Source organism: Octopus sinensis, linkage group LG7, assembly GCF_006345805.1.
Source record: "Octopus sinensis linkage group LG7, ASM634580v1, whole genome shotgun sequence".
Lineage (NCBI taxonomy): Eukaryota > Metazoa > Mollusca > Cephalopoda > Octopoda > Octopodidae > Octopus > Octopus sinensis.
The window spans coordinates 100018101-100027775 of NC_043003.1; the positions used below are offsets into that span (position 1 = coordinate 100018101).

General features: G+C 33.9%; 1 long non-coding RNA gene across 1 annotated transcript in view; it reads right to left on the minus strand.

Moving 5' to 3' along the window:
- LOC118764351 overlaps positions 1 to 6774 on the minus strand; it is a 26567-nt gene extending 19793 nt beyond the window's left edge. The window contains exon 1 of the long non-coding RNA XR_005000171.1: positions 6762 to 6774. This is a non-coding gene — a long non-coding RNA (uncharacterized LOC118764351). The remainder of the gene's footprint in view (positions 1 to 6761) is intronic.
- Positions 6775 to 9675: the final 2901 nt, after the last annotated feature.

Sequence of the window (9675 nt, forward strand, 5' to 3'; positions counted from 1 at the left end):
AAACCAACTTTTGCATGAAAATTCAAACGACACGGGAACTGGCAGAGAAAATGGAATGCTTCCACACTGCTATAGAGAAGAATTTTCACTCGATGGGAAAGGTTCAGAAGTATGGAGCATGGGTTCTGCATGCTTTAAGTGACAACAACAAAAATCAATGAGCCACAATCTCTACTGGTTTGCTTGCTCGTCACCATTCAACTCATTGATACAAGCAACGATTTCTTTACCGAATTGTTACTGGAAACGAAAAATAGTGCCTGTACATCAATATGAAGCAGCGTAAGGAATGAAATAGCTCTAGTAAACAAGTGACACTATGCATGAAACAAGATCTTCATCCGCGTAAAACGATGTGCATATGGTGGGACTGGGAAGGGAATATCCATTATGAATTGCTTGAACAGAACCAAGCGGTCAATGCAGAACTCTATGTTCAACAGATGGAATGACTCAACACAGCTATTCAAGAGAAAAGACATAATCGTCAGCATGGAGTTCTTCTGCTGCACGACAAAGCCCACCCTCATATGACCAATATGACCAAGGAAGCCATTCAAACACATGGCTGGGAAGTGCTGCCACACCTGCTGTACTCTCTTGATTTGGCACCAATGGATTTCCACCTCTTTCGATCCCTTTTAAATGCTATGTGCAGAGTTTCATTCAATACTGATACAGAATCGAGAGCTTGGTTGGATCAATTTTTTGAGTTGAGATTGGGTGATTTCTACAAACAAGGTATTGAAAATCTTGTTGAATGTTGGGAAGAAGTTGTAAACAACAAGGGTGAATACATTATTGATTAATTAGTTGTTATTTTTTATTAAACCTTTTAAAAAATGGCAGGAACTTAGCTGCCAACCTAATATCTGGGGCAATTTATAATGTATAGATAAACTAAGTTTTGTTTGTCTATTTGATGCATAGATGTAAAGATTTTTCTTAGCTCACTTCTGATGCTTTGTGAGGGCCATTTGACTCTGTCACCCCACTGAATTTCATAACCCACGTGCATACACACACACACACATGCACACACACAGTGTGAGTGATATATATATATATATATTATATAGAGGGCACTATTACACATAGATGCTGCATGCTGGGAGGGACTCTTAAAGTCAAAACTACTAAAATAACCACGTCGTACTGAAACAATTCTCAAAGCAGATAATTTAAAAACAGAATTTAGCCACATATCACACTGTGATTTCGTAATCGGTGCAGTATTATGCACTCTTTACTCTTCAGTATATGTATATATATATACACAGAGTGAGAGAGAGTGTGGTAAATGTATAAAAATGGGGTAAGAACTGCCTATATAAAAAAAGAAAATTAATGTGTTGGCTGCCAGAAAATCTATCATAAAGTTTGATAATAAGTTGTGGGTCTGTAAAGACACACCAGATGGTTTTGATGTTACAATGGGAAGTTCTGATTCAGCACAAGTAGCTGATTTAGTTTGTATATATATATACTTTTTGAAATGGCAGAACAGTTCCCAAACATAAATGGAGGTCTATATCGTGATGATTGTTTACCTTCAAAATGTTTCTAACCAAAAAGTACAAAAGGTTAAGAATAGTTTAGTTAAGTTTTTCCATGGAATGGGCTTAGGTATCGTTTTTGATGATAATGTAACAAAAGTCAACTTTTTAGATATTACACTTAACTTACACAATAATTTGTACTTCCCATACCACAAACCATTGACCAATCTTAAGTACATTAGCAAATTTAGTAATCATTCTAGGGCAATTACTAAGAACTTAGTTAAGAATATTTCATTTAGATTGTCTTAGTTATCTGCTAATATTGACATTTTCAATGATAACGCTGAATTTTATAACTCTGCCTTACTTAAAGCAGGTTATACAGAGAAAGTTACCTACATTAATTCCATTCATCTTATTCTACCTTTACTAATGGAGACATGAAATCTAGTTGTAAGGATATAAATGATATCAATTTTAATTTATACGCCAACACCAAACAGAGGAATGGAGATAACCCTTATTTAACCCCCTTTTTTTCATTCTAAAGGTAAATCTATGTCTTTCAAAGATAGTTACACTAAAAATAAGGCAACTAATAGTAAAACTATTTGGTTAATTATTCCTTACGGGAGGCAAATTAAATCTAATCTTCCTTTGCAGTTTCGTGAAGCTATTATTAGGAATTTTCCAAAGAATTCTAGGTATTACTCTATTATCAAATCACAAACAGTTAGGATTGATTTTTCCAACACAAAAAATCTCTTACAAATTATCTCCTCACATAATATTAGCCTGTTAAATAGGGATACATTTACTAATACTAACATTAATTTAGCTAATACCATCCATCCCCCTAGAAATATTAATAACAAGGTTATTGTATCTGAAGTCAATTCCAACAGAATCAAGTTTATGTCAAGTAACTCTAAAATTAAAAATTCTATATACCAGTGTAAAATTACTTCAGGTAATGATGTAATTTTTATATAGGCAGTTCATCTCCTCAGTTATCTAAAAGAATTTCTAATCATTACTCTACATTGAGGGATAGGAATAGACATAACAGTTCAGGGCTTAGTAAATTAATTTGGTATCTAAAAGACCACAATAAACAATTTAATTTGGATTGGTTGATTCTCTCAATTTCGATCCCTTATGATAAAGGCAAGGAATTCTGTCTTCACTGTAATTCTGAACTATTTTTTATTCTTTTTTCTAAAAATCTCCTTGCAAACACGGTTATAGAGTGTGCATACCGATGTAAACATTGGCAGAAATATGCCTTTAGTTCATATAAATGATATCTATCATTTTATATAATTTAAACATTAATTTTCTTCTTACATTTCACATTCACTAGATATATCTTTTTCTAAGACTTTAGGGTTTTATTTAATTTACACATTGTTATATACTTCTCATTTGGTTTTTTTCTTTCCTTTGCCCCTCCTCTTTCTCTAGGCTACCTTTGACGTTATATCCTCTAACGTCTTTTTACAAAAACTTAATAGCGTTCAGTTTATCACTATATATATCCATCATATTCTGTTAAAATGTCTTATTGACAAGTTTCAATTCTTCATTTCCCTGAAGAGAAGATTACATTGTTTTACACCATTTTATTCCTTTGAAATAATATCAGTGATATCTTCGAAACATGTGTCGGAAGTAAAAGAATTTGAATAACAACTGCGTTTAACTCCATTTATATATATATATATATATAATGATGTGTGTGTGTGTGTATGTGTGTGTGTGTGTGTGTATGTATGTATGTATGTATGTATGCATGTATGTATAGATATATATACGCAAAATTGTTATTCATTAACAAGAATAGTATTGAGAGTGACTTGGAAGTTCTGGCTAGTTAAACCATCATCAGTCCAAAGGTATTGATTAATCTTTCAGTTTAATGTAAGACTGTTTTTATTATAACATAAAAAGAAATTTGATCCAGAAGTTTGATTCCTCTAGAGTTGGTTCTCTCTTAAGTATCCCCTTAGCTCTTGTAGCAGTTTATGATGGTACTGCTATGCCAGTCATTGGGTATAACATCCTTCTGAATGACTTGATTAACTATCTAGGTGATAATCTTGCACTTCCCCACATATACGAAGTGTCTCTGCAACTATCCCTGACGAACCCACAGCTTTCCCCTTCTTCATAACCTTGATCTTTTTATCTAATACACTGCTGTCAACTTGATTTGTTAGCTCCTCTATTGGGTCAGAACAGTGTAAGCCCTGTTTATCTCATGCATTCCCCACATTCTGTAATCTGCCTTGGTAGCACTTCCATACCAGTCTCTTTCATTCCATATCAATAGTGAGCTTGCTGTCATTATTTCAAACACACTTCTTACCAATGACACCTTGATAACAATCCTGAATACTTCCAGTCTCTGATCTTCCTGTTACAGGATGTGCAAATCTCTTCTTTTTGCTTCACCTTTAACCAAGTACACCTGATGCCTAGATGCCTTTCTTGTCATTAAGTCCCTATCACCATCATTCTTCCAGTTTTCCCACACTTATCTCTTGGCCTTGACTGCCCTATCAACCTTATCATTCCACCACTATGCTACTTTTGACTCAGCTGGCACTCTTCTCCAACCACATGTCAGATATGTAACCCATAGCAGATTATCTTATAAAATCTCCAATTGATGTCTATGCTACATTTAATTAAATCTTCTCCTTTATAGACATGCACATCACTTAGAATTTCTCTAAACCAGTTCTCAATTGCTGGATCTTTTAATTTTCAAAGCTTCCTTCTCTGTGCTGGGGTTTTTTTTTTTGTGTCCACTAAGCTCTGGTACAGAAGTCATTAACCTATGCTGCATAGTGCATTCTTTGCTAGGAAAGGTTTTGTATTCACAATAATAGTTCTATCCTGTTGTCTGATGAGAATGTAATCTATCTGTGTATTCGCCATATTTGTAGGTGATATGGTGGTTGGATAGTTCCTTAAAGAGTGCGTTGCAAATTGTTAGAACAGTTGCATCACAAATCTTCAGAAGCTTTATATCTGCCTCATTTCTTAAGCCATGGCCATAGCCTGCATGTACATCATCAAAGCCATTTAATGTTCATTGATGTCGCCTGTTTTGATAATGTGGTCTCTATGTATAAGGCGGAGTGCATTGTGACCGAACCAGAGATGAACAGAAGAAAGTGTTAAGAAAGAAATTTAAATGTGTCAACAGCTAAGGAAGGAAAGAGAAAGAAAAGCCAAATATTTCATTAAAGTGGGAGTGGAGTTGACGTTTGTGCAGACAACTCCAGGCACTTGGAAACACTACATGATGCTCCACAAATAGTTTTCTACATTCACAGAGCAGTTTATCTCTCTTCCCAGGTGGAAATTATCAATATTGTTCACTGTAAATTGCCAACATCAAATATATTATGTCCAGGAATAAATATTACAGTTAAGTGTTCATGAGTTTGCTCCAGTTTTTATTCATGCAACCAGCAACCACTTTCCACATGTACACAACAGCAGTGTTGAGATAATGTTCATACAACAATGATAATTAAGTCATCTACTTTGACAATGGTGACTCAGACATTTGAAGTATATCATCATTAACCAGTTCAACTCAAGCAACAAGCAAACCACATGACTCAAGAAAAGGCCAGTAAAATCACAATACTGGTGACAACTGACATTCATCTTCTTGACATTTGCTGCTGTCCAGACACAAGAAAAGGCCAACAAAAACCGTGGCAATAGTGATCTGATTCATCAACCTCAAGAACATCAAATCATTCCTACCACTACCAACAATAGTGTATAAAGATCAAATGAGCAGATGTCAAAAGCTAATAACTTTATCACCACAATACCTACCTCTTTAAGGTATAATACTGATTGCATCTAGTAATGGCTTAGCTGTATTTTTACATGCATTGAATACAGAATAAATACTGAAAGAATGTCTATGTAACAATGATAAGTTCGTAAAATATGCAGTTTTCTGCATAGTGAGAGGTGAGGTGCATAAATCAATTTGCTGCCCTCAACACTCTGTGATGAGTTAAGTGCCAAATTGTTTTTATAAGGTGTTAAGGGGCCAAATTCTAGAACATCTGAGAAAGGTGTATCATGCCACAGCTTCATGCCGATTGATTGATTTCTAGATCAATCATGTGAAACTGTGGTGGTTTTCTTATAAGGCCTAACTGATTGTCTAGCAGTTAGGGTTTGAATCACCTCTATACTATTAGTCATAATACTAACATTAAGTGAATGAATAAAAGAATAGATGAAAATTCTAATTGTAGGGAAAAGCTACATATTGTATCTTATCTGTAAGAGTCCATCATTGAATGAGTATTCATACAAGCCATGTAACAGAGTTTGAAAAGTGAGAAGACAAAGAGTTTAGCATATGTATTATGGAGGTACAAAAATCAAACTATATGTATATACTTATATATGATGGTTCATTTCAGATTCTTTCTACTAAATCCACTAACAAGGCTTTGGTTGGCTTATGGCTGTAGTACAAAACATTTGCCTAAGATGCCACACAGTGGATTGAACTCAAAATTACATGGTTGGAAATCAAACTTCTCAACCACACATCCCTGCCTGTGCCTCTGTGTGTGTGTGTGTGTGTGTGTGAGTGTGTGTGAGAGAGAGAGAGATCTTTAATATATTTATGATTTGCTTGATTGACTTTGCAGTCACTGACTATTTTTACCCTCCCCCCTCCTTCTCTTTTTTTTCCTCCTCTGTTGTTGTCTTGTGTATCCTATTGTCTTTCATATCTCACACCATTCAGCTATTGCTCTTATTGCTGCTAACAGAGATATTGTTTTTTTTCTTCTAAAGAATGTTTGATGTTTGTGAAATGTGTCATAGTGTCTGTTTCTGCTTTATATAATTCTAGATCAATGAGCCCATATATTGATAGTCAAAGCATATGTCATACTTGAAAATGAAGCCTAAAGCCAACCCAGAATATTTGAAAATGTTACAAGGCTACAATGTCAATGATGAATAATATAGTTAATTTGTCTATTGATGATTAAAAAACAATTAGAGCATATAAGTGAAGAAAATGTAAGTTAATTCCTCAATTCACCTATGTGGAAACAGTGATCACATACAACTATGCTGAATTGCGATCTCAACCAATGACAAATCATAATAATTGAATTATGTTTTAAGAAATAACATTAAACAGGAGATAAACTCTCTGTATAGATAAATCAACATTAATTACACATAAATCAACATTACAATAATGTATTTTAGTCATTCTTAATGTGTTCTGGCAGATTCAAACATAAATATGCTGATCACTGTTGTATTTTATCATCGGCAATGTGACACATGATTCAGTTTCTCTCAACCACGTCTGCCCACAAGGCTTTGTCAATTCAAAGCTATAGCATGAGGTACTAACCCAAGATGGTGCACAATCAGACTCATGAATTCTGAGTATTTATCGATTCCAAAGACAACCTCATTTGAACCTTTGGGGTGGTATCCAGCAATTTGGGAGTCTCTGATTTAGAGTAAAAGGTAAGATTTAGATTCCATGGAACAAACTTCAGAATTTGGACTCAAGTTCTAGTTAATTTCTTTTTACTCCCTTCATCTATTTAGATACTGACAAGTTGGCTCAGTTGGTTATGGTTCCATGCTAATAATGTACATGTCACAGATTTGTGACACCAAACTGAGAGAGAGAGAGAGAAAGAGAGAAGAATCAATGAATATAATAACTAAAGATGCAGTACAGTTCTATATTTAAGAGACGAGGAATTATGTACATTATTTACATTATTTACATTCGACAGATATTTGTCCTCATCTTGTTTGTTGTTAACACAATGTTTTAGCTGATATACCCTCCAGCCTTCTTCGGGTGTCTTGGGGGAAATTTCGAACCTGGGTTTTCATTCCTAAGGTATTTTTCGGTGTTATTATTATTATTGTTGTTGTTGTTGTTGTTGAGGTCACTGCTTGGAATTGAACTCAGAATCTTGGGGTTAGTAGCCCGCACTCTTAACCACTACACCACTCTGAAAAGATACAAAAGATATGTGGCCCATACGACATCAGGACAGTATTCAAGAGTAATACAACACTTTGCAAATATATCCTTTGAGTAAAACCAATAGAAAAGAATATGACCAAAGACTGCATGTATTCTATCCCATGCAGCTGTGGACAAATATCCATCGAATGTAAATAATGTAAAGATGCAGTGTTGTCACAATCTTTGCAACAATTTATATTGTTCTTTCTCCCTTCCATCTCCATATCACTCTCACCCTCTCAACTTTCTAGTCTTTCTCTTGCATGTTAACATTAACACCCACTCTTACTCAGCCTCTCACCTCTCAGAACCTTCTGCCTTACAATCTGTCTCTCTGTCTCTCTTTCTCTCTCTCTCACCCATTACAACTCCAAGTTAGCTTCATCTCACTCATATTTCATTCCTACTCTCTGATATTTCAGTATAAACTTCATCGTCACAAGTACCAACACCATTAACCACTACCATCTCTTATTTTTATTTTCTTTAACTTTCTCCACTTGCTATTATCTTGACCATAGTTGTGTATTCAATTTAACACATAAAAAAGAATGTTCTCCATATATATATATATATATATATATATATATATATATATATATATATATAAAAGAGAGATTCTGTCTGTTTGTTTGTACTACAAAATGAAAGTAAATGGTTCAGGGGAAGCTATTATGCTTTTTATATATATATGAAATCGAAATTCTGTCTCTTTCTCTGGCAAAATGTAAGTAACTAGTTCAGGGGAAGCTATTATGCTGTTGCCTAATTTATCTCAACAAAAATTATGCAATGGTACAACCCTAATTGTGCACAAACATATGAGGAAGTGCACTAAGGCAAATGCACCCTGAAATAAAACAAAAAACATTGTTTATAAAGAAATTTTCACTTTTAATGCAACATGAATACTTCAATAACTAAATTTGCCATTACTATCATTACATTCAAGAATGACTAAATTACCTATTTAAATAAACTGAAGAGTGTAGACTCGAAATGTAAAAGACTTTCTCACTTTCCCGAGCGTCAAACTAATACACCTGCTTGTTGTTATATAAATATGTATTAGGACATATATATATGCAGAGTTGGGTATAAGTCTGTTAATCTGTTAATCCTTAATTAATGAAGTTAACATTTTCGTTAATGATTTAACTTTTTAAGTTAACTTCAAAAATCATTATCAGACTAATTAACTTCCATTATATCTAGCTTCCTTAAATCAAGTTCGTTAACCCCAAAATTTCATAAAAACTGGTAAACATTTAAAAGATGCTATTGTTTTCAGATTGTCTTAGCATATTTAATTATCCCATCTGGGATAATCAAACAGGTAAGATGCATTAAGAATTTCAATTTTAGTTTTTATCCATAGAGTTATTGCTTTTACACCTGTTAATTAAATTTACCTGCTCCTAAAAATTAAATTTTCACACCAAGATCAGCAAAAATTACATAACTATAAACCAGTGGTATATAAAGCATCCACTGACAAGATTTCAAATCTGTATGTAAAAAATTTACAAAGTTACAAGCAAATATTGTGGACACCTGAATAATTCAAAATAATGTGACAGATTAATATGAACACTAAAGATGTTTTAAGGTGTTTTTTTTTCTTACACCTACACATAACATGGCCTTGCTTTGTTAGGATTACATGTGTGTTACTTTGACATCATCATTCCATAAAATTTATTTATGGGGAGAAAAATATTGAAAAATATCAATAGATGTGTGAGTGAGAAATATACGACGAGGGAGGTTTTGGGATGTGCTAGAAATAACAGCCAGATCTCCCTTAAATCCCACATTTTCCTCTGAAATTATTAACAACTTTTTTAAAAACAAAAAATATTTTTCTCATAGGTTTTAAGTGCATAGTGAAAAAAAATATGGCCAAAATCATTTCAGACTAGGGTGGTGAGGGGGTGGCGGGAGTGAAATAAATAAATTTTCAAAATTTGCTTCTGTTTTTTTTTGTTCGTGAAAAGATGCCTCCCATCATTTGGTGAAAAACATTGAAAAAATTCCCATCAAAACGGAGAAATCCCAACTTATGTGGGCCATCTGATCCGAAACTCTGTTTTCCAGGAACTCCCCTTC